We start from the raw sequence: 27,127 nt of genomic DNA on the forward strand, positions 1-27,127 counted from the left end.
CAGGAGAAATATTGCTGTGCTTTAATTTACTGGAGATTGCCAAGGGAGGAAGGAAAGAAAGAAAGCCAGCAGAGCTTCTTTGCTCTTTGTTCTGTTTTTTTCCCCCCCAGTTTCTTATTTTTTAGAGAAAAGGACAGCACAAGTATTTATTTACATGCCTATCTAAGAAATATCCTCTAATACAAAGTTCTAGAGGGAAAACTGTTGTATGCACTGAAGGAGGATCAGAAAAATATCAGCAGCTTTCCTGCTCACCAAAACCCGTATCTATCTTTGCATTTTTCCAGACAATGTCAGAAGGATAGTTAAGGTTGGAAATTTCAAACTTTTGCTGAGATGGCAACATCTTTTTGAAAAAACTTGAAGTTCTACTGTCTGAGAAAAGAATCCCATCAGAAACATGGTAGGAAGTCTCTAAATTCTCACTGACACTTGAGAATTACCCACTGCTTGAATTTGTCAAGGTAATCCTGCATCATAGGGTGATGTCTAAACTCTTATCCAGTTTTATTTACCTTTCAAGGTAAAAGGAAAAAAAAATAAAGCAAGTGATGAAATGGCCTCAAAGAAGCATGGTACTAGGTCAATACTTCAGGGTTATCTTTGTTGCTGGAAGAACTTCCATTCTGGTTTACACTTTTTCTCATAGTCAATATAAGCTAAGAATAACTGTTTGCTTAGGAGAAGTCCAATTATATGTGGTACTGAAATGGACAAATGTCTCTCCTATGGATGCTTATAAAGAACAAATTGCTATTTAATGAGTAATATCCTCGTAGCATCCTTAATCCTTATGGAGAGATCTTAATAAAGTCTTGAGCTGTCTATGCCTAGATTTGAATCTAGGCTCTGTACTTTTTAATGGCTAGCTCTGTGACCTCAGGAAACTTGTTAAAGTCCCAGCTTTAGTATTTGTAATGTGTATCTACTCCTTAGGCTGAGATGACGATTAAATGAGACAACACCCATGAAGTTCCAGCAGAGCAACTAGCATGTGATGAGTGTTCAATGAATGTTCGTTCTTATGACTCTGTGTGATTGGAGAATTGATTCAAGTTACTATGGGAACAAATGTAATTCGATATAAAAATAAGTAATGAGAAGTATAACAAAGTGTGTTTTTGAGCACACGCGCGTGGGCACACACACGCATCACAATTCTGATTTTTATCTGTTCCTTGGCTGTCTGCTATATAGTAACTTCAACCCAAGCATCAGGCCTTTGCTGAAGAAAGTTCAGCATTTAATTTTTACCAAGTCCCAAGTTGGTTAGGGGAACAACATTTTTTTTTTTTCAAAACAGTTGCCTCTGTCAAGGGCTGAGAATGAACTCAAGGAGTTTCCAGAGTCAGCAAAGATGTGGATTAGGAGATAATTCAGACCAGCTAAGCAGACAATAAATGAATCCTTTTATTTTATTTTTTTCCCCTTTCTACAAATCGTTTCCTCATTTTAAGTAAAGAAGGAAATAGAAGGCTGAGAACTTTGGCTGGAAATGGCTTTTTCAAAGCATTTCTCACAAGTGAGAAAAGGAACTGGGGGTTGCCAGCTTCTGTAGGAAGAGCCGCGTATCCACTACCACACAGAGATGAAAGAGCCACATTTTCCTAAGTATTTTTCTGTGATTGGAGTTTCAAAGAGTGATGAATTTAAAAGGTCAGCAGCGGATGCTTGTTTTTTTTTTTTTTTCGTGGAGTTCTGGCTGGGAAATGGTATGTTCAGAGAATGGAACTCTTGACAAGTGAATTCTAAGTCTTCCATGGAAAGAACTTCAGTAATAGCAAAATATTTGAGTGGAAGAGATGGTAGACCCATTAAATTTACTGAATAATCAATTTGGTATGCCAAAATCTGCTAATCCAATTTGGTAATCTCTCAAATAGATTTGGTTTTAACTTCTGAAACAACATAGCATGAGAGTGGTAATTTTGTTAATATTTTTTCATAGAGCAATAAATAGCATACGAATTATTCCATCTATTTCTCTTGCTCTTATTTTTCCCATGCTAGATGTTTTAATAGACATGCTATGTACTAATTACTGTATGTATTTTCCTAAGGTTTTCTTTTTACAGTTTTAATAGCTTTTTGCTTTGAAAGGATCTCGTGTCTTTTTCCTTCCTAAAGCATAAAGAAGAGAACATGATACAGTGAAACAAGTCACTATGTTGAATCAGGAGACCTTAGATTCTTAGTCTAGCTGTGCCACTGATTTGTATGATATTGCTCAAATAACTCCTTCTCAGTTATTTCTTACGAGTTCTGATGATTTAGGACTGAAATGTTTGATCACATATACTTCATAAATTGCTATTCATAATATAGTGATAATAATTTTTACCGAAGCATCTCTATGTCCTGAATAAGAATTATATTTTCAGGAATTGTAAATGCTATAAGTTCTGTATTCATTAATTTGTCTAAATAACTTACAAGCACTGTATGTGTGTATTATTTAGTAATCTTATTTTGCTGTTGTTGGGACCATGATGCTGTGTATACCCAAAATTTACACCGATAAGGACTCAAAGATAGTTTTCTAAAGCATTAAAGTAATGGTATAATCTTAGAATGACATTTTAAGAAACATGTTACAATGCAAAATAGTTTTATAATCATTAGGAATGAAGGGAACTCAAGTTTAAAAATGGAAGTATGAACCTTGTCTTCTGGGACAAATGAAACTCCCTCTAATGATTTTATATGAATATCTCAAAACAAAAGCCTGAGTAGGAGACAGATTAGTGAATACTTAAAAACAAGATTTTATAGTTGGAGGTGATGGTGCATTCCTGTAATCCCAGCAATTCAGGAGGCTGAGGCAGTAGCATCACAAGTTCAAGGCCAACCTCAGCAACTTAGTAAGACCCTGTCTCAAAATTAAAAATAAAAAGGCTGGGGATGTGGCTCAGTGGTAAAGTGTCCCTGGGGTCAATTCCTGGTACCATAAAAGAAAAAAAAAACAGGAAAAAAAAGTGGAAAAATATTTTATAGACCCAGTGGGCCAAATAAAACTAGTCCTTAAAGTGTTGTAGGATATTTTTCATATAGTCAAAGGGAACCATGGATGTCCTGTGTCATTTTCAAAATTACACCGTAAAATCTCTGACAAAGCAATTGAATGCTTTTATAATAAGAAAAAGCTAATACAAAATTTGATAGTATTGTCATCAAATGAAGACTAGACTGAAGAAAGTTTCACATCCCCTTCTTCACTTGCTCTAGCTGCAAGTAAAGGACTTGCATGTCACTCTCTGAGCGTGTCAGGCATGCTTCCACCCTAGCTCCTTTGGACTTCTCTCTGTGTAGGGTGATCGTCCCCAGATCTACATGACTATCTCCCTACTTTCACTCAATGTCTCTCGGACTTTTATAGAAGTAAAACCTTCCTTGGATACACATTCTAAGATTGATTACAAAACCCACCTCCCAGAAATGCCTACCCCTTATCAGCTTTGTATTTCCTTAGCATATTACACTACCTAACAAACAACATATTTTAATTTATCCTGTTTAAAGATCGACCTCTCCCACTAGAACGCAAGCTTTGGGAAGATTAGCTCCAAAATAAGGTCTCACACATGAAAGATGCTCAATAAATATTCAAAAGATAAATTAAAAAATGCTTTCTAACTTTAAAGAAATGTTGGAAGGTGTATTTTATTGTGGCATGATAAACCCTGCAGGTTTTGATCTCAAAGTCAGGCCACCTCTATCTTGATTCTGCCAGTCATGATCTGGCCATACTTTGGAATCTACTTCACATTATTTGACGTGGATTCTGCACAACTGCACACAGCAAAACCTGTACATCTCCAGACAAAAAAATAAATGCGTCTTATGTATCCTTCAAAGAAATATCATTTAATACACATTGTAGCTGAACTATTTGGTCTTTTCAATTTGCACATCCATGTCTGCAGAATAGGTAATATGAAATATAAGCAACTAAGCTGAATTGCTTATGGTTAATAATGTTCTATGTTGAACGAAGGTTAAGTTCGGCTTTTTAAACTGAACTCCAGAGAGCTTGGGTAAAAAGCATGATTTTCTTATGTGGTTACTTATTTCTCATCTACACTTCAACAGCTGCATGTGTCATTACAATTGTCCACACAAGGTCAACGCCAAAAATAATGTTATTCTCAGATAGCAAAGTTTTTCTCTACTTGGGAAGTAGTAAGAAACATCACAAAGATGCCACCTAGATCTTTGAACATACTGTATCTTTTTTAAAATCCAAACTTAAGTTAGAATTAGGAAAGTTCTACTTAATAACAGATCTAGAAATACTGTTTTTCAAGTTAAACCAAAGTAGTGAATAAAGAGTTGTAGAACCTTTTAAAAAAGTGCATTTTTGATACCACGGAGTTTCTGCTGCTTTGGATAACTTATTCCTTGCATGAAACGCCTGAAATACAGTCTGTTCGTAATTTTCTTAATCTTTATGTCAGGCCAAGTATATTTGATAGTAAGTAGTTTGAGTCTTTATATATTAAGAGAATAAAGAATATTGGTGGGGTATTTTTTTTTCTGTTGAATTTCAAGGTAGACCTTGGAACAATTAGAGTAACTCCCAAGAAGGCACTCTGGCTATTTCCCAAGATGCCTCCTGGGGTGGTTTTACTTGAGTTAATATGTAATGACCTGGAACTTGGCCCTCCACTTTCTAGGCTCAGCAGCCTGATTTCTCAGGTCTCTGAAAGTAGTGTGCCTCTCAGGGAATGGCTTAAATCGCAAACTCAAAACTCTAATGTGCAAACCAGAGTGACTGATTTATTAACCTGCAGAGGCACATAAAAGATCAAAGGTACAGTGTACTGTATACTTCTGATCAGTATTTAGTTCCTCAAAGGCGAGCTACTTGGAAAGGAGTTGGCTTGGTGAGTCATGGTGGAGTTAGGTTCAGGATTTGAATATTTCAAGATGTCATTTAAGGGAGCTCAGTGCACCTGATGTCCACAGATGCGGCAGGCTGAGATCTCCAGGCAAACGTGCAACGTCATTGGCATAATCCTTCAGTGAGTATTCACAACTTCTGTCTTCCAAATCTGCTTCTCCGTGTCACAGCTACCATTTGAATTTTTTTGGTATGTCATTGCATCTCTTCAGATAATTTTTTATACTATTTTGACTTTAAATTGCAATGGGTTGAGCTTAAAATTTATTTTCCATAAAACAATATTTTTCCCCTCATTTTTGAGTTTTTGTAGGAGGATCATGTGCACGTGGGGAAACTGACACATGTAGTTATGATTTTAAAAAGTAAGCTGGGAAACTTGCTTCTCTATTAACTAACTTAGAATTTGGTTTATTATCAGCCCAGCATCCTGAGAAGTTTTGGAGATATTGCCTTTTAGATAGAGTTTGACAAAAACTAGATTACTTTTGTTGTGGTCCTCAATGACCCCTGTTGTCCATTGTTATAGAGATGGCGTTAATAATAACATTTAAGCTATATTTTTTATCTGTGGCTGGACCGAGAGCAGAGGTAACTATATACTCTTAAGATGAAAATTACTTAAGCAGTGCCAAAAGAAATAGCTTCACGCACTCCTTTGATTTATTGGATGCCGACTGGACTCAGGATCCCATGCTAATTACTTCATGTGGCAGAGCAGCTGCCAGCCGCCTGGGCTCCCTAGCGTCTCAGCCTGTGGAAGGCACATGATCTCTGGATATTTCAATTAAAAAGACTTGAAGCTCCAATGCGTCTCCACAAAACGGATGGCCTGTTTCTCACCGTCACCTTTTCCTCTAAATTCTATTTTTCATTGACGCTTATATTTTTCTTGGGTCGTGCCTCCACCCACTGCGGCCTCCTCTCTCCTCCCTGTCATGGAGGGTAGCCACTTTTTCATTTCCTGAAAGACCACTCGGAATACAGTGATAGGTCTGTTCTAAACGATTTGCAGGTCATTTAACAGGACTGCGGGAGCTACATAGAAGAACACTTATCATCTCCTTAGTTGAAAAGCATAGCTCAACATTAAAAAATTCTTAACAGTAAATGTTAAACATTTTGGTCCTTAAATACCATCAGCCATTCCTTCTTCCAAGCTGTGGTCAAGCTGCCCTATTCTCTTAGGTCCCAATCTGGCTGGGCTGGTTTCTCGTCTTTCTTCCCTCCACATCCCTTCGTCCTGTTTCTTTCTGGCCCTAATACCCTTCCTCTTGGGCTATTGTTGGAAATCCAATTTTATTTTATTTGGATAGCAGAAATTGGATCCAGGGGTGCTTAGCTTCTGAGCCACATCCCTAGCCCTTTTTATTTTTTATTTTGTTATGAGACAGGGTCTCCCTAAATTGCTGAGGCTGGTTTTGAACTTGCAATCCTTCTGTTTGAGCCTCCTGCGCTACTGGGATGATAGGCATACACCTCTGTGCCTGGCCTGATTTTATTTTCCTGTAGTAAATTTTAATTATCTTTTTCTCAGTCTTTAATTATTCTGACCACGTGCTGAGGTTTATCTTTTCACAACATAGTCAGCAGTCAAGTTGATTTGCTTATAAAAGATCATTCTCTTTCTGAGAAATTCTGCTATAACCTCTTATTTTTTGTGACTTTTACATGCTCCAAGTCACACTGCTGGGTAAGTGGCAAAGCTAAGAGATGACTGCAGGTGTGCTAAACCAAAACTGGGAATATTTAACCATTGCACTTGTCAGTGGATCTAGATGCATCCTGATTTCTACACTTTTCCATATATGGGACTCCTAAAGAGAGCCAATATATTCTCCCCAGATTTCTTAATGAACACATGTAGACAGATTCACATCTTCTTCCTTAGCTATGGAGACAGCCAATAGCAAATATGTCTTTAAAATGTTATTCAAAATGTACTTATTTCCACGTCGTTGGAGCCATATTTGGCTTTTGATGTTTGTAGGAATAGTAAAAATCAGAAAGCCGCTGAACATAGATGTTTGTTCATATTATCTAAAGCTTCTAAGAGCAATAATGTCATCCTCTGTTTTTTTTTTGACCCTATTCTCTGTCAAGAAATAAAATAATTAGAATAATTTAAAAAAGTATTAAGTACATAATGGTCACTATCATTAAGTGGGGCCAAATTCCTTGTTTGTAATTAGAGAAACACTTTTGAGGTATATAGGCTCAGGGAAAAAGGGGGAAGTATTTTTTTCCTGGTTTCTATGGTGTGGCAAACTGGGGGCCAGAAGGGAGGCTGTTTCCTAGAGGAAGGGGGTACAAGCTGGCAAAAGATGCACTTCATGGTGGAATGTTGGCTGGGGTTGCTGCGTTCAGCAGAGGGTTGCTGGTTGCCCAATGGAGCATAGACATACTCTATTCTAAAATTGCTAGCAGCTAATTGTTAACCTTAGGGATGGAAGTGCTAGATACCACGATATGATTTGGAGAATAATCACCATCGGATCCATTAACGAAAAGTACACTGAGATAGGTGAGTTTTCCCACATTATGAAAAGGGACATTATGATTTCTAGGAAAAGACCTGAGGAAAAATTGAGTTTTATTTTAGAGGAGCACAATCTCACCTCCATAGGAAACCCCCTCTACCTTCACTCATGTTTGCCTCAGGGAGGCCCTTAGATAGCAAGGGGGGTGGAACAGGAAAAGCGATTTCTTTATCGACAATGAAAACTACTCTGTGTTGTTGGGTTTTGGCTATAAATTTCAGGGGTTTGAAGGGCCTCTGTAATGAGTCGAAATTTAAAAGTTAGAGCAATATCTGCAAAATATTTCTTAGAAAAATGGTTATTCTTCTCCGAGAGAACAAATTTTTTTCCCCCTATAAATTTAGATAATGTGCAGTTGGCATATGTTGGGCTAAATTACTACCAGTTTTTATTAAAAACTAATTTTTAGACTTACCAATCCAGAATCTGAAGCAATATATATTTGAATTATTATATATATTACTATACATAAATACGTATTATCTATTTAACTTATTCTGTGGGCAAGTAACTCAATTAAAATAATTACATTGTGGAAAATATATTGCCTTATTTTTTGCGACTCATAATTTATTTTACCTGCTTAGGGTGAATTGTTGAGAATCAGAGGACAGAAAGTGTTTTCCAATCCCATTGCTCTGTGGGCTATAATGCTTTTGAATATAAATTCTCATTCATTTTTGAGTCATCTAGACAAAAAGCCAAATTCCTTAAAGGTATTATTAGAATGGAAAAGAATTTATAAGTACTTAAAATGGAAAAATAAAAAGAAACCATTTTTTTGGCATCTATTTCTTTGTTTTTCCCTTTTGTTATGATCAACCCAAGTCCTTTTCTTCTCTTTCTATTTAAAAGTGAGTTATTAGTAAGATAATGTAAAAGCTGGGACGTAAACCATATTCAGATATAAAATATTCTAAGTAGAAAAGTGAAAGTTTACTATTCCCTAGGAATAAAAATTTGCCAGGGTTGTTGAACTGTGGAATGCTAAATGTCCCCAGATGAATTTGCAGGATTCAGGAACAGTGAATATACAAATCTGGCTCATCTTCATGGGAATGATTCTGTTCTATATTTTGAGATGCTTCATTCTATGAAATTAAATTAATTTGGGGAGATTAGTCATGGCAAGTTGTGACGCTTAGGGGAAACATAAACTGTTAAAAGCATCCATGCTCCCATTTTTATTATCATTTGAACAGTTTTCTGAACACATAAAAACCTGAGGTCTTAAAACAAAAATTAAGATGGGATGACTTTTATTGTTGAAAAACTGGTTTAGGGTACATATCTTTGGCATCTGAATCCTTGACATTTTTTAAAAGTTAGGATTAATGAAACTTGTTTAATGTGTACAGTTTGGAAAACTGAATTGATAAACTACATACCCACAAGCTTGCAAGAGAAAGGATTATCACTTGGCATGCACCAAACACTATAGCATTTAATTCACTGGTAAATAATTATTTTATCTCTAAACACCTTTCTTTGTTGTATTTAATTCATTCTAGATACTTATGTCGCTTTAAACTTGCTTTCTAAGCATTTGTTTCTATTGATTCTATGTTATCTATATACATGTGAACACATATAGGTACACACATACATATATACACATAAAAATATATGCATATATGTGTGTGTTTATCCCATTCTTTAACATTTAACATATTTCACGAACTAAAAAAGGATTATTGCATACCAATGTGACAATTATGTGTCCACTCACAGAAGTTATTTTTAATAGTGTAAAGAAAATAAGTTATCCAATTCATTGTGAGCAAGATTGATTGATTCATACATTGAATGAATAATGAGCAGGATATTATGGGCTTCCCTGTCTCTCTTTGGGTTTTGATTTATAGCATTCTGAAAAATATATGTGAATCAGTAGAAAAATGATTGAATGACTTTATCCTGTATTTAAATATTATTGGAGGTCATAAATCATACTTTGAAAGACTTAAGTGCAGGAGAATTGTGTCATAAGGTGACACAATTCACTTTAAAGTGGCTTTGTCTAGCGCTGTGGTAACTTTGTAGGAAAAGGGATCAATTTCTGCTCTAGATATTTTAATATTGTGTAATTTCATCATTGACCTTACTACTTCAAGACACTCGGTTCCCAGCTAGATATGTATATTTCTTGAAATGTCACCTGCTTCTCCCTGTTTTCCATTGAGGCAAAGAAAGAAATGCATCTAAAGGCTGACATCTATTTTTTAATGCTTTTGAATTATGGGCAACAAGCCATGAAGTTCCTAAAAAATGCGCTACATAGTTCTGTAAACGACATCTGCGTCTATGTGAATAGGCAGTGGGAAAACCTTCCTGGAGAAACACAGAAGGAAAGCTCACTAGAGAAATTTTCTAGCATCCATGAGGGATTTATATGATGATCAACACTAAGAGATCTTCACTTTTTCTGGAAAATAAAGGAAATACATGAATGAGTGGGAAGAATATAGCACTCTGAATCTCCTCTGCCAGAATGCCTTGTCTAGGTATCTATGTTGCTTTGTATCACAACTGATTAATGTCAACATAATGCTGGAAACCCGGGGTGAATTAAAATGAAGATTCTGAGTGTAAGTACTTCTGGCATGCATGATTACTGCAAAATGATTTTTGCTTTTCTTTTTTCACTTCAAGGGCAGGCAGTACTCAGTGGATACGCTTCTTTCTGCTTTAATCCAAAAGTAATGTCTCTCAACAACTTGGGATAGAAAGGGCTTTGTTGGGAAATAAACATAACCAGTAACTGCCCCAGTCCTCTCGCCATGATTCCAAGGAAAGTCTGATTTATGGCTTCGACTCTGCTGTTGGACAGGGGCCTTAGCCCATTGGAAATCTCCAGAGCCCTGGGAGAGAGGAGAGGCTGTGGTCCACCGCATTTGTGGAGTTCCAAGGCCTCGTTTACTTTTGGCCAAGCCCAAATGTTAACAGTTTGTTAGGGCCTTATTTACTAGCCCTAGCTGGGTTAAGAAATGGAGTATGTATTCTAAATGGCGTCTCTGCGATTTAAGACTGCGTGCATAATTAGGCTTTCTTTTAAGATTTGTCAGTTACGTGCAAATGTTTTATGGAAAATAAGTTCACTGTGGTGCATTCCATTTTCCAAAAAAAAAAAAAAAAAAAAAAGCAAAAAGAGTTTTCAAAGAAGCAGGAGTTATCTTTTTTCATAATGTCAATATAAAATGGAACATAACAGAGAGCCAAATTGATCAATTGCTGTTTTTAGGTAGGCAGATTTTCAGACCTGGCTGGGGTAGGACTGGTTCAGTGTGCTCTGCTATCCTGATGGAGTAGTGCCTCCTCTCAGTCTGAAATGAGAGCAAGTTTAGACAATAAATTCTACAATTATTCTATTTTTACAGATATAAGTGCCTTTTGATTTTTAGGGTAGGCATAATACCTTAAAATAGTGTTTTCCAGAAAATAGATAAGGATTTAAGAAGATGTAGAAATTTTTGTTTTGAAACTCTGCCCAGCAAATTAAAATCAGCCCTAAGGATCCCCCAAAAAAGCTTGCTTGGATAATTCCACAGTTCTAGTTATTAGTTCACTACATAAAAACTCTGTGAAGAAGTTTATAGGTTATACCTTTGTGTTAGTCAGCTTTTTTTTGCTGCTGTGACTAAAAGACCTGACAAGAACAACGTAGAGGAAGGAAAGTTTATTTGGGAGCTCACAGTTTCAGAGGTCTCAGTCCATAGACAGCAGGTTCCATTCCTTGGGGGCTTGAGGTGAAGCAAAACATCATGGCAGAGGAGTGTGGTGAGAGGAAGCAGCTCAAGACCTCACACAAGGAAGCAGAGAGAGACTTCATTCACTAGATATGAAATATATACCCCAAAGACACACCCCCAATGCCCATCTCCTACCTGCCTTCAGTTACCACTCAGTTAATCCCCACCAGGACTGGGTTAAGGCTCTCATAAGGCAATCATCTCTGAATGTTCTTGCCTTGTCTCACATATGAGCCTTTGAGGGACACCTCATATCTAAACCATAATAATCTTATTCTTAATACAGAAATGTTTTCTTTTTCGGGCTGGGGATATAGCTCAGTTGGTAGAGGGCTTGCCTTGCAGGCACAAGGCCCTGGGTTCAATCCCCAGCACCCAAAAAAGAAATGTTTTCTTTTTCTATAAGAATGGGACAAGTGAATTTCCCTTTTCTGTGCCTTTTTCGACCATAGATGAATTGGGACACTTTCTGGAAAAGTGATTCTCATTGTAAAATAAGAGGAATTTTCAACTCAGAAATGGTTGAAGCATGGGAGGGGGAATGGCGATTAGAAGAGGTGGAGTTAAGAATATTCTGATCTGTAAGTAGGATCTGTACCTTTTTTGTCTTAGATCTGAAAATACCCTTGTCATTTAAACTTCATGAAGAGTTAGGATTATACTTTCCAGATTCAGCTGGTAGTTTTGGGTTTAAAAATCAAACATAGCAATTGTGAATCAGTTTGACTTTCAAATAAAAGTAGATTCTCATTTACAGTGGAAGTATCACTGGATGAAAACTATGATAATCTAATTTACTCAGTGAAGCTACATTATCCCTATCCTTACGTTTTTAATTAAGTAGGATGAAATCAGAATAAAGTGTGCCAGTTCTTTGGAGTGGTCTACAGTGGGCATCTTTGGTATGATCTATGCAGTGTTTCTATCCTCCTTTGTCCGAGATCACCTTGGCTGCCTTTCAAGTGGATTAAAGGGAGACCTGCACCATGTGCCAGCATGATATTTACCTTTCTGTTACAGTTATTTGGCTCAAGTTTAGGCAGAGTCACACCAAGCCAAACTGAGATCTTCCTTGGAATTCTTCACGCTACAGTTGAAAAAGAATCCATATCTATAAATGGAGAAGAGCACAGGACAGTAAATGTGTGAGCTGCGGCTGTTGTGTTGAAAGCAGCTGATAAAGAATGAGGCTCGAACAGAATCAGAACTGAACAGGAACATGGTAGGAAATGGACTCAAACCGGACGGAGGGAAAGTTGCAGGATTTTAGCGCTGGATGCAGGTTTCCTGAAGGACAGCTGTCACCTTGTCTTTGCCATGTGCTGGTTCTTTGTCTCTTTCTTGAACTCAGTGATCCAGTGAAGTGCCTCCTCTTGCCTAAACTAGCTCAAGTTAGAGTCCTAGTTAATGAAGCAGACTTCAGTCGGAGATTTTCTGTCTTTTAAAAAATACCTACTATGAGACAGAATTTGGGGGCACAGATTTTTTTTTTTTTTTTTTGGTCACGTTAGGGTCTGGTGGCTACAGAACAGCTAACTCCAGGTTCTGGAGAAGAGAAGAAGGATATGACAGTAAAAGAAAAGGAAGAAAATTCCAGAAACAGTCATTGACTACTAGGAAATGAACCAAAAGGTGGCTATTTTGAGGACTGATGCTAAGAGGAAGGCTCTTACTATGGAGTGGGGTAAATAGGTTTGTTTTTCATTGCAGGAATGCAATAAAAGAGAAATTTCAAAGAACTAAAACAATTTCTTTAGTGAACCAAAGCACCCACCAAATATATTTAATATTAATTAAAAGATTGCATTTAGGTGTGTGACAAAATTAGGGCCTGGTTAAATTAGAAATAGTGGAAAATATTTCAGCTAGGCTGCTGGGCTAGATTAGGGTACTATAATATATAATTACATCTCAGAGACTTGACACAACACACGCTTAGTCCTTGCTGGGAGTCCAGGAGCTCTCCTCCCTGGAATGGCTGGGTGCAACTCATTCATATCAACAGGTGCTGGGGCTGGAAGCTAGTCTTGCACTGACAGCTCAAGACTTCTGCCAAAGCAAATGGATAGAACTGGAGACTGTCATACCAAGTGAAATAAGCCAGTCCCCAAAACCAAAGGCCAAATGTTCTGTCTGATATGTAGATGCTAACACACAACACGGGAGGGTAGAGAGAGGAAGAAGAGAAGTTCGTTGGATTAGACAAAGAGAATGAAGGGAAAGGATGTGAGCTGGGAATAAGAAAGTCAGTAGAGTGAATTGGACATCACTTTCCTATGCTCTTATATGAACACACGACCAGTGTGACTCCACATCACGTGCAACCACAAGAATGGGAAGTCAGACTCCATGCATGTGTTGTGATATGTCGGGATGCACTCTACTATCATGTATATCTAAAAAGAACAAATTAAAAGGAAAAAAGAGTTCTGCCAAGATGTGATGACATTTCCACTCACATATCATTGTCCTGACCAAGTTATACTTTGAAGAAGCTGGCAATTGTCCTCTTCCCATGTCCCCGATGGAAATGAACTGGAAATATCTATGAGCATCAATAATGCCGACCAACAGAGAAAAATGAGCAGAAAATCTGGAACACTGAGTCGGAACCCTCACTTTCTTACTTAGCTCAATCTACGGGGCTTCCCACTAGGAAACTTTTAATTTGATTTGGGTGTATTTTTTTTTTTTGGTCCCTATGTTCTTATGTCCTCTTTTGTCAACACCTTACAGTGCTAGTGCAAGCAGCTATTAAAAGTGGCCACTTGAAAAAGGAAGAGGGACAAACATAGCCATTGTTTGTAGAAGCAGCTGTCTGTTTTTTTTTTTTTTTTCCTTTTTAGATATACGTGACAGTAGAGTGTATTTTGATGCCGCAGTCCGGCTGGCTGCAGCAAAATAACCTGGGGGGGGGGGTGACGAATAACTTGTGTACGTTGATACATCAGGAGTGGAAGCCGTTTATTGTAGGACAACAGATATATTTATACATTTTGCACAGCTTATCTTAATTAGCATAAACTAGATACATCAGTCAACCAATAAGGAATCTTCACACTTAATGGCTTGCTTTTGTTACTTCTCAAACTACTCTCTCTGGCATTTTGCCAGGCACCATCCAGACTTGTTCACGAACTCTAACATTCCCCTGGCAAAATGCCAGGTGTTATTTTGACTTGTTTACAGACTCTAACATTTTGACATATTATACATATATGGAATATAAATTATTTTAATTAGGATCCCATTCTTGTACATAAGGTGGAGTTTCACTGGTCATGTATTCATCTATGAACATAGAAAAGTTATGTCCAATTCATTCTCCTATCTTTCCTATTCCCAAACTATTCTCTTCATTTTCCTTTGTCTAATCCAATGAACTTCTATTCCTTCATCCCTTTATTGTGTGTCCACATCCTTATGTCAGACACAACATTTGGCCTTTGTTTTGGGGGGATTGGCTTATTTCACTTAGCATGGTAGCCTCCAGTTCCATCCACTTACCAGCAAATGCCATAATTTCATTTTTTCCTTATGGCCAAGTAATGTGTGTGTGTGTGTGTGTGTGTGTGTGTGTGTGTGTGTGTGTATATATATATCTCATATGTGTGTGTGTGTGTATATAATTTTCTTTATCCATTCATCTGCATAGGATATCTAGGTTCATTACATAGCCTAGCTGTTGTGCATTGAGCTGCTATAAATACTATTGTGGCCGCATCATTATAGTATGCTGATTTTAAGTCCTTTGGTATATATTGAGGAAGGGGATGACTGGGTCAAATTTGAAACTACTTCTCTGCAGATTCTCTAAGCTTAGTTTTTCTGTCTGTAGAAAGGATATAGTAATGTGTCCCTGATATTATTTTTTAAGGATTAAATTCAATATTATATAAATAGAGCTTTGATAACTTAGAAGCACTGCTCAAATATGGAATATATAATAGTGATGATATTTGGTCTTTTTAATCTCCTATCACTCATTTTTCATGAAACACTATTTTTCTAATTGATTATCCTATGATGCTCCTGCAACATGTGAAAACATCACATTATAAATGAACATAATTATTAAGAAGTCATACATAGACTTAATACTTTAAATCATCAAATTTCTTTGTTACTATCTTTCATCAAAATGTTTTAACTTTGCATTCAAGCAGCTTAGAAATTGTGACCTTCTTTATAAACTCAGTTTTAAACATATCCATCAATGAAAAAGCATGGAATATGTCATTAGTGCTTTTGTGTGCTGGGTTACTTCTTCTAAATGCCCACATTTCTTCTTTAACCTCAATATCTTCAATAAGAAGGAAATTATTTCACTTTTTAGAAAGATGTTTACAAGTTTCCAAAACAAATTTAGGTATACATTTTTCAACTCCACAAATATCAGATGTGCATAATATAATAGTCTACCTAAAATTTATTTTCATCCCATACTGCTCCTTCAAAGTTTGTTTTAATTATAAAATGGAGATATACATGAGGCAAACTATTATGTCTTACTTGAATTCCCAGTAGGAAACTTTTGCTCAGTTTCAGGTGGTTATATTTTGTTATGAATCATTAAAATTATTTCCACTGGTCTGCAACATAATATTTTAATCCCACAGGGCTTTATAATTTATAATGTTCAGGTTTCAGGTTAAAAGATTAAATAGAGCATTAAGATTGCATGCAAATATTCTGTGAATTAAAAAATAAGCAAACAAATTTATAACAAACACTTTGTATATCCTAGAGAAGTTATATAAAGAGTTGATCTTCCTGTAGATGATTTGGATACATCAGAGAATAAGATAATGTGGGAAATGTGTTCAGAAAATGTCTTCTTTACCCCCAGAGTATTTCTATCATGTCTTCTTGAAAAAAACAAATTCTTGAAAAAAACCACGTGTTTTTCTTTTCACATTTTTATTGGTGCATTTTAGTTGTACATAATGATGGCATTTGTTGTTATGTATTAGTTCATGCACACAATATTATAATATAGTTTGGTTAATATCACTCCCTAGCACTTCCCCCTCCCTCCCTGCCTCTTACCCCTTGATCTCTTCCTTCTACTAATGTCCCTTTGATTTTCATGAGATACCCATCACCACTTTTCTTTTCCTTTTTCCTCTCTAGTTTCTACATATAAGAGAAAATATAGGACCCTTAACCTCCCTGAATTTGATTTATTTCACTTAACATAATGGTCTCTAGTTCTATCCATTTTCCTGCAAATGACATGATTTCATTCTTCTTTATGGCTGAGTAAAACTCCATTGTGTATATATACCACATTTTCTTTATCCATTCATTCGTTGATGGATACCTAGACTGATTCCAGGTTTTCACTATTGTGAATTGTGTTGCTATAATCATGGGAATGCATGTGCCACTGTAGTATCATGGATTTAGTTCTTTAGGGTAAATACCAAGGAGTGATAGAGTTGGGTCACATGGTGGTTCCATGCCTAGTCTTTTGAGGAACCTCCATACTGATTTCCATAGTGGTTGTACTAATTATAATTACACCAACCGTGTAAAAGTCTGATACCATATATTGCCCCTTTCTTTTATTTTCCAACTCAAATTACCCATCTTACTAATTTTTTTCCTTCTTCTTACAGTTCTGATCTCGTATCATGACCCTGTTACCTACTTTTATCTGTCTTCCCCTGAAGAGACCTCTAGAAGAACCTGGAGAAAAAATGTTAAAGGAGTTATCAGCAGGTCAAACAGCAAATCACCAAATTTAGATATCATCTCCTCCATGAAGCCAGAGCCAGTCTTTCCCAGAACTCCCACCCCTATTCCTACTGTGCTCATCCCATCCCGTTCCTCAGTTCTCACAGTAGTATGTGCCTCTTTCTTGGTTCTTGTCAATCTATTCTGTATGGCTCTTATTTACACTACTGTGTTAGCTTCTTTTCTAGACACATTTAGGGAAGGATTTGTACAGAAGTCTGCTGATCTTTGCATTCTTCAGAGTGCCTGGCGTTCACTTGAACAACACACACTGCTCGGTGGCTGGGTGAATGTCTTCCCGTGAAGCCTGGCTTCTGAAGGTGACCATTAGTTGAAGGTCTATCTCATTCTGGTCAGAGCTTAGATGAGATGATGACCTCAATCTGGAAAGGTCACCTTTGATTTCTGCTCACAAGTGGCTCTGGTGAACTCTGACTTCACACTCATTTGACATGGCCTTCCTCTGGGACAGGTTTGAATATTTCCTCTGCTTTGTTTTATTTCCTCCTTTGGTCATTTATTGCCTCTAACATTCACCGCTCTATGATGAGCCTTTCACTTCCAAAACAAATTACTTTTGGTGGGAGGGCTTTTGTCCTCAAATTTAGGTTTTTATGCAGAGTTATGGTAAACTAGCAGTGACCACTAGAACATTAGACCCCATTGTATTTCTCGTTGTTAGTCAATCTTTTCTATATTGATCCTTCAGTGTCTAGTAGCATTTTGACTTGGCAAAACTGTGGTATAACCAGAAAAACAACCCTACAACAAACGTAAGCATGGTAGACCAGAACAAACAGGCAAAGATACATTGTTTAATGGCTTCTCTGTCTTTAATGGCTACTGTGCCCTGGGATCACAAACGCAGTGATATTTTCATTCTGGTTATGGAACTGTCTCTGTTAAACATCTGTGTGCACAGAAATTATCCGTGCTATGTCCCTTTGACCTGTTTCATTTGAACTGTTTGGATATAGATTTTTTTTTTCTTTTAGCCACTAAATCTTAGTGTAGGGTGTGAATCATAGCTGGGTGATGATAGGTAATTGGACAGGGAATTTACCAGGGGCATGAGAGCATCAGAGATCCCATGTTCTCAAAGGAAAGAATTTTTTCAAAAAACGGAAAGTCATATTGGGAGGGGATATATTTTTTTTTTTCCTGGAGAAAATAACTAACTAGATTTTTTTTACATAAATTCTGTCTTAAAAACATGGTAAAAGTTTTAACAAAGTGCTTTGGATTATGCAGCCAAATAGTAAATCTTAGTATCTTCTCAACACTTCAATCAAGGTCTTTTGAAAGCTTGTGTTACAGGATTTGGCTATGGGACAAATGCAGCTGTCCTTTACCTTAGAATACTTTGCCATGATGGAAATCACAGCCCTTGGTAGCTACAGTTCTTTCATGCATAATGATTCAGTACCATTCTAGAAAATGAAACTGGGAAACTGACATTTTCTTACACCTCAGAACTGGCTTTAGAGCTAATACTTCTAGGTTTACAAGTGGAACATTGAAAACACACGCTCTTTTGATTGTGGACAGTAGAGAATATTGCTTTTCTTTTTTCTCCCAACAGAAAAGATACTATCAAAGTGGTTACAAAAAACAAGAGCTGAAGTAAAAAATGTATATTTGTCCTAAAAATATTACACTTCTCACCTGATGTAAAGTGAAGGGGAATTAGGGTTGGCGAATGCAGTTTTGACACATAGTGGACAGAAAATAGGCCTTTAAATTCATTCAACAACTTGCACAGCCCAGACCCTTGTCCTCGTAGACACCTGTTGAACAAAATAAGAAGCAGAATATTAGTAAATTGAAAATATCAAAGTGCTTCACATGCATTTGGACAGCAAATATCTATGTAATATTTCAGTTAAAATGATTGTGTAGATTATTTGAAATTTTAAAGATTTTTCTAACAGTGTAGCTATGGCTTTATGCTATACACTCTAATGTCAAGCAGGACTCAAACTACTCCAGAGAATATTATCACACTCAAATTTATGAGATTGCCAAAATTCTTTCCCAGTCTACATCTTCATTCTCATTAGCTTGTTATTAAAAGAAATACTTAGCATGTAATATGTGCTAAGTATATATGAGCAGAGAGTTTGGTGAATAATTGATCTAACAATTTTATTTGATTCCAGACTTCAAATGAGTCAACAGTGTGACACAGATGTTGAAAAAATATACTCTTAATAGCATTAACAGAAGTACCATCTCCAGATGTTCTGACAATTCTCCGGAAATACCAAAAAGATCGTGACAAATCATTGAGTTTCCACAGGAGGGGTGGACAAGAGAGTAAGGAATCTATAACTATTATGTAAAGTAATGGTTAACAGAACTGGACATATGGAATTCACGAAAATATAATTTATGTGATAATGTCATTTTCTTCAAATAAATATATCTGTATATGTATCTGTCTATGAACAGGAGAGTGGATTTACTTCACACAGTTCCAACAAGCAGAATAGGATCCATGGTTGGAAAATATAAAAGGATTTTTTTGTTGTTGTTTATTTGTTTTAATATATATAAGGGGGATTTCAGTGAGAATTCCCAAGTGGAAACTGAGAAATTAATTGTCAATGACTTCCTGGAAGATATTCATATGTCAGGAGAGAGGTCATACTTGTGGACTTTATTTTCCTAATTCTAACTTTCTACTTGATTCTTGAACAGCTTAATTTTTATCTACTTCAGAGAAATGTGTTTCATTCATTGAATTAAGCTAAGAAAAAGAAAAAAATATATAGACAGATTTCACATCATATGGTTATTTATTAAAGCGTTTCAGAACAACTAGAATCATTTCTAATCATGACTTTGGGGAAAAGAAGGTAAAAAGCCGTATTTATGTCTTTCAGTATTTTTAGTTCAAATCACCTGATTGATAATTTCACATTCGTCAACTATATTTCAATCTCTGAGAGTGTGTGTGTGTGTGTGTGTGTGTGTGTGAGTGTGTGTGTGTGTGTGTGAGTGTGTGTGTGTGTGTGTGTGTGTGTGTGTGTGTGTGTGTGTGTACGCTCTGGGCTAGGAAGCTACAGATGAGTAGAATCTTGACTATGGATGATCAGATTAGGATCCTAGAAATACACAGGCAGGCAAGCAGAAGCTAAGCAAAATACCAGAAAACAGGTAGGAGGACTGGCATCCTCAGCCTCCAAATCATCACACAGTCCCCGCTCTACTGAAGAGTGCTCCTGCGAGGACCTGGGAGTGGAACCAGGAAGTACTGGGCTGCAGCAACCCTGGCAGTAACAGTGCAGTGGTTTCTCAAGCTGTGCTTCTGCCAGGTTTTTGACAAATTGTTTAATACCAGGAATTCGTATATTTTTAATAAAATATTTTGCAGCACCGAAGTCCTGCTGAAGACGATCTTCCAGAAGCAGCTGAGCATCACGTCTTCCTATGGTTTTCTGTGACGCAGTCTTTTCCCTTCAGTTTCTGCCTTGCTGTTGACCCCTGACTTGAACACAAACGCCACAGATCACTGGATGCCAGGATCTGCACAAAGCAACTCACGCTCTTGAAAGTGTTCCTGCACTTTAATTTGAGCCTTTGGTAATTTTTTACATTATACTTTTCTCTATGTAGAGCCAGAGGAAAAAAACACAACAAGAATCCTGGGATCAAAATTATGGAAACTTAAGACCCTGTTAGCCCCTCCTTACGTTACTCATTCATTGCTCCTGCTTGGGTCAATTGGTACCTGTTGTATAGTTTGCTTTCTTACTGGGCATGTTCAGAACCTCGTCCTCATTCTTCTTGCAACCGTCCTTTGTAGTTCAGTCAAAGCTCATGTTTTAAATCACAAATATAAATATGCCAATTTGCCAGAAACAGTCTGTGTTTCCTCACTGTTTGGGATCAGGAGAGACTTCTTAGTGAGGCAGTCAAGCAGCATTTCTCTGCCACCCATCTTTGCTTCATGGATTCCAGATTTCACAAACATGGCACATAAGTTAATACCTCTGTGTTGTGTCCTTGTTTATGTTTTGCTGATGCTGGTTGCTGTTCTGGAATTTCTTTTCCCTCTGCCCTTCTTCCCTGCGTCTTTCTCTCCCACTTTCAGCTGGATGACATATAACTTATCCTTCACAACAGGATCCAGAATCTCCCTTCCCTGGGAAGCTTGTAACTGACTTTAAAAAAGTAATCCTCACCTCCTGTGTCTGTACCTCCGTCGGTGACCTTGGTCAAATTGCAGAATAATTGTGTTCCCTATGAATTTGTCTTCCTTCTCGATTATGAGCTTCCTGAAGGTGGGGACAAGGACACTTAATTTTGTGGATTGAGAATCTGGTACTTAATAGATACACAATAAATAAATAGATACATAGTCAGGAAGTCACTTTTGGATACCTACTGAATTGTATCTGTTGAGTCTTACCATTTTCTCAGGTGTCTATTGGCATTAAATTTTTGTGATTCTACATCATACCCTGGGGATATACATATTATTATGTAGTTCATTGAAGGTGGCTCCATGGACCATCTTATAAGTAGCAAGTTAAATTGCCTGTGCCTTGCTAAGTAGGAAAAGTCCAGTTGAGTAACAAGACAATGGTGAAACATTGTAGCATTCATAGCTTTCCGAAATCTATGTGGCTCTTGGTGGTTGAAAGAAGCTCCTGGGTTTTGTCCTTCTCTGTAGGATTTAGTTATGGTTTTTGTGGGGATACCTTGATAGAAACAGCCATGGGGCATATTTATTTTGTGAGACTTTCCCACTTGCTGCCTCTCCACCACACACCACTGATGACCCAAACTGAGTACGAACATGGGAGGCATATGAGGTCATTTGTCCCCTCCAGCGAAATAAATTCCCCATGAGTGGATATAGTGTCACAATGATATGAAACGAACTTGGCTAATGTTTAGAACCATCTGCCTGATGTTTTATTATTTCGTATATTTATTATTTAAAAAAATAATCCCTAATATGAGAATCACTCTGGAGAGCAGCCTGGAAATGAATGTCACCATGAAAGTAAATATCAGCAAAAGATGGTCTCCTGGCAGTTGTGAGTGGCCAGAGAAAATCAGATCCATTCTGATAGCATGCATACATTGAGTCTCGGACAGACAGACATTCACTCTTTCCTCTGTCCATGTTCCCTCAAGACAATGGCCAACTCGTATCTGGCACGGAGTGTTTCCTCCTGGGTTTTGCCTAAGCTCCTGCTTATTATTTCTGGCACTTTCTCACCAAAGCCTCGTGGTTTCAGCCGCAGGATTTGGCCAGTGGCTCTGGCCAATGGGTGTAACTGGGTTGACCGCACATATGGAAGGGTTCATCTGTTTATCATAGAAGCACCCCGCAGTGGGTCTGCTAACTTTTTCTTTCAGAGCTGTTTTTGCTGAGAGGTTTGAAGTTTGATCTTTTCAATTTTCTACTGGATTAAAACTCACCAGTAGGTTTTAATTTTTTTTTTAATTAAAATCATGACTGGCCCAAAACTCTCAGAAATTTTGTTTGGAAAATAATTTTTCAAGGGTTTCAGGGAAGAAATAAAATTGACTTAGACTTCAGAATTCTCTCTTGTGGGACTGAAATCATTAAGTTCACAAACACTTAGTCATTGTGTCACTTGGAGGGGATGAGCAGTGACTTGAAGGAGAATGCATTTTCTTAAAAATTTATACCAAAGCAACTCTGCACTCTGCTGGATAAGCTTTTCACAGTGTTCCACTAGCTTATGATTTTGACTACATCACCCTGAATTGACCACAGACCTGCTCCTTATTGCCTAAAGACAGGACTTTGAGAAGGCCTGCTCTTCTCATTGACCTGAAAAAAAGATTTATATCAATATTTCCCACTAAATACTACAGGAATTCGGCAGAGGCATTCCATTGCATAAGGATAGGAATAAATCCCGGTATGTTCATTTCCACCGAAATTCACCATTGCAGCTTTTAGTTCCACAAAGAAACCGTAATAAGCATCCTGGATTCTGAACACCTACCAAGGAGATCCTGGGCCTTCTGAAAAATTCCAAACTCCCTGAGATTCCTTCTCTTTCCATTTAGATCTTATACTTTCTTGAGTGCTTTTATAAGCCTAGCTTATTTTTGCATCTCATATTATAAAATGAAAAAGTTCCTAAGATAATTAATTTACATCTTAAAAAGTGAGACCTACTAGGCACTGAGCACCCACCTTCTCACTTTCATTTTATTATTCTCTTCGTCCTTACCACGTCCCTCCACAAGGAGTCATTACCCACACCTAGCAGATAATAACGTATAAGAAGCTCCAAAATTTCATACACTATCTGCAGTCACAGAGTAGCCTGAGGAACTTAAATTAGGATTTCTGTTTGTTTAACTCTAGGTCATATGCGTGTGCTCTTCTGGAGCATGTGATCTCCACAGATTCAATATATCAGGAATGATTTCTCAGAACTAGATTAACATGGGAATTTTTGTTTTCCTATAAGAGGGACTTGAGCAAATTAAGGGACACTCCCATAACTACATTCTTTTTATTCCTATTGTTTTTAAAATCCCCTCCCCTCCTCTGTGTTCCTGTTAAAGAAAAGAGTAACGAAGCTTAGTCTGGAGACTCTCTTGTATTTATAGGAGGTGATCTTCATCCTTTCATATAGGACTTGTTTTAAAGACTCATGATTCCAGTTTGGATCATAAATGTTTCCCCAAGGTCACGTGTTGAAGGATCAGTCCCCAGCTGATGGCAGTGTTGGTTCTCCCTTTGGGAAGTGGGCCTAGTGGAAGGAGGTTCGTCTCTGGGGGTGTGCCCTTGGAGGGGATATTGGGGCCTGTGATGTTTTGGATCTAGAATGTTCCCTCAAGGCTCGTATGTTGAAGGCTTGGTGCCTCACACAGCAATGTTGAGAAGTGAGACTCTTGGGAAGTGACTATATCATGAGGGTTGTAATCTCACAAATGGATTAATCCATTGATGGATTTGTAACTGGATGGATTATTGGGAGGTGACTAGTTGAAGGGATTGTGTCCTTGGGGACTACGTCTTGTCCCCAGCCCCTTCTCCTCTCTTTCTCTCTCTTGCTCTCCCCACTGCGGCTTTCTGACCATCATGAGGTGAGCAGCCCTGTTCCATCCTGCCCTTTCCACCATGATGCCAGGCCCACAGCAATGGAGTCAGCCAACCATGGACTGAAACCTCTGAAACTATGAATCAAAATAAATCTTTCTTTCCTTTAAGTTGTTTTTCTCAGGTATTTTCTCACAACAATGAAAGGTGGTCTAAGACAGAACCCCAACCTCTTCCTTACTTTTTTTCCTCTCCTTTCTGATCACCATGACCTGAGCAGCTTTGCTCCATGATACGGTCCTTGATATGATGTTGTGCCTCACCACAGACAGAAAGCAATGGAGTCAAGTTACCAAGGACTAACACCTCTGAAATCATGAGCGAAAATTAACCTTTCCTCCTTTTCAGTTGATTTTCTTAGGTGTTTTGTCACAGCAACAGAAGGCTGACTAACCTATCTATCCATTTTATTAAAAGGTACATTTCTGAAAACAATGCTTTTTCTAATTTACAACTGTACATTAGTAAATATATTGGTTTGATCAATTGTCTACTATGAGTAGTGTGACCAATAACTTAATCTGAAACAATTATTTAAAATTTAGAGACTTATAATCATAGAAAATTTTTAAAATCTCTAATTTCAATTTTATATGTTTTCAATTACAGAGAAATATAGTGATATAAACAAAATTAGAATTTCAAGATTAAAAATACTATATTTGAATAAAATATATAATGGATGTAGAACCTCCAGTCCTAGGTATATCCTGAACTTCTACTTTAACTGTTCACAGTGATCTCTTTTCCTTTTGTGATGATTTCTCAAATTCCTAAGAATTACATATAGAACTTAAAAAGAAAAATCCGTTCTGGAGCCCCACCTTTTTCCAACTAAATCAGACTCTTTAGTGGTGACGCCTATCCATGTTATTTTTACAAATAGCATAGATGATCCTGAGACAGACAGCCCCACACTCCTTCTTGCCTGGGGAGATATTTCTCCAAAAAATCAAGAGAAGGGGAGATAGGAATTAAGACAGCTGCCTTTTCTTATCTTTCAGCATAAAACAGTGAGGAAACCTCTACACACTGTCTGTTCTTCCTTTACTAGCCAGCTAGGGGAAAATCACACACTTTTTATTTCCTTCTGTACTAGATCAGTAATTAATTCCTGAGTTAAGTGTTGAAGGAACGTTTAATTGTGGACTGGGAAACTTCTTTCTAAACCATAACACCATAGCAGACTGTTTTCTGGGATGTTTGTGAGAATGGAAGGATGGTGTTTGAGATCCTGACCTGAGGCCAAGGAATGTGCCTAGGAAGCATCCCAGCCCCTAGAATACAGTTTCTGAACCTTATTTTAGAGTCCCTGTGATGAACTGAATGTGTCTCCCAAATTCACATGGTGGAGACCCAGTATCAGGTACAGTTACAGCAGCACAAAACAGGTGGAGCCCTTATGTCCTGCCCCTCATCGATCTTTGTAACTTTTACCCATGTCTTTTACTCAGCTTTTCACTGCTGTGGTTAAAGGATCTGACAAGAAAATAACTGTAGAGGAGAAAGAGTTTATTTGAGGTCTTATCCACAGAAGACGGGCTCCATTCCTCAGGGCTCCAGGTGAGGCTGAACATCATGGTGGGAGACGGTGGCAGAGGGAAGCAGCTCACATCACAGTGATGAGGAAGCAGAGGAAGAAACTCCACTCGAAAAATACAAATATACACCCAAAGCCACGCCCCAAGTTCCACTTGCTCTAGCTACACACTACCACTTCAGGTACCACGCAGTTAGTCCCCAGCAGGGGTTGACTGATTGGGTTAAGATTCTTACAACCCAATCATTTCTCCTCGAAACCTTCTTGCACTGTCTCACACGTGAGATTTTGGGGGGACTCCTCACATCTCAACCATAACACCATGATACAAAAGCAACCATGATGGGAGAGGAAGAATTCAATAAAGCCATTTGAAAGTGCTTTTGAAATGCATTTGAAAAGTTAAGGGTTGTCTCGGAGAACAGAGCATTTTTAAAATTCCAAATTGATGGAAAAGAATAGCAGCCAATGTGCATCCATAGGTGTGTATCTGTGAGTTGCCCTGGAATTGTGATCTCTTGCAGTTCCCAAGGTTTCTCTGGGACCCTCAGTGTTCCTGTTGTTTGTCAAGAGCAGAAGTTCTATGGGCAAGTCCACTGTTTGGTGACTGACCCCAAGGTTCTGAGGGTTGTTTTCCTTGACTGCACAGAACTCTAGCATAGTAACTAGATATAAAGATCCAGTCCTGGGCTGTCCTGGGATTTTCTGAGTCTTAGAACCCCTCTGTAGTGTCCGCTAGTCATTTAGGACCTTAGTTGCTGTGTGTTCTTAGTAGTGTCTTTATCTAGGGATGACAACGACATCATCCTATTCAGCCAGGAAATGTTCCAAGCTTTGAAGAAGAGCCTTGCCCTCTCTACTGAGCTCTGGCCCCTGGAGCAGGTTTTCAGTAGGTAGTCCCATTAATTAGTCCAAATACTGGACCAAGAATGGTCTCAATCCTGCCTGAGAGCGTGAGGATGCTCCTCCACAACTGCTCAGGGTAGAAGATCGCCTTGGGGAATGGGGACCAGCCGGTTGGTTGGGGCTTTCCACTTGAATTTCCTTTGTCACTCCCAGGAGGTTGGTGGAAGATGAAGTGTGTACTCAAAATCATTATAGGAGGTTATATTCTCATCCAGAGCGTATTAAAACATTTGTGTGAGCAATGACTATTAGAGGTTTCCTGCTGAGATATTCCCAGGTGCTAGAGGAGTTGACTGACTTTCTAGGAGAAAACACATTGCTCACTTTAATAAGTACAGTGTCTTTATCAAGCTAAATTTTTCATACAGTATTATAAACATACAGAAAGCACAGAGACTATAACATAACCCACATCCATTAGGCAGACACAATAAAGTAGCAGAATACAGTAATGGATTGCAGATGTAATTGAAGGCCCTGGGTCGCTCTTCCTGGTCCTGTTTGCCTCTGGCCTCTCAGAGAAAGCACTGAACTGAGGTAGGTTTGTTTCTTCCTTATGCACCACCATGTTTTCATGGTATACATGTATTTTTGTGAAAAAAAAAATGAAATGATGAATGTTTTGAAACTATATATGTGGAATGATTTGTA

At 37.8% G+C, this 27,127-nt stretch overlaps 1 long non-coding RNA gene across 1 annotated transcript in view; it reads left to right on the top strand.

Moving 5' to 3' along the window:
* Positions 1 to 4,761: 4,761 nt before the first annotated feature.
* Positions 4,762 to 27,127, top strand: part of LOC120892867 (uncharacterized) — a 50,268-nt gene continuing 27,902 nt past the window's right edge. Inside the window, exon 1 of the long non-coding RNA XR_013430256.1 lies at positions 4,762 to 5,021. This is a non-coding gene — a long non-coding RNA (uncharacterized LOC120892867). The remainder of the gene's footprint in view (positions 5,022 to 27,127) is intronic.

The sequence above is a fragment of the Ictidomys tridecemlineatus genome, chromosome 14, assembly GCF_052094955.1.
Source record: "Ictidomys tridecemlineatus isolate mIctTri1 chromosome 14, mIctTri1.hap1, whole genome shotgun sequence".
In the NCBI taxonomy this organism is placed as follows: Eukaryota; Metazoa; Chordata; class Mammalia; order Rodentia; family Sciuridae; genus Ictidomys; species Ictidomys tridecemlineatus.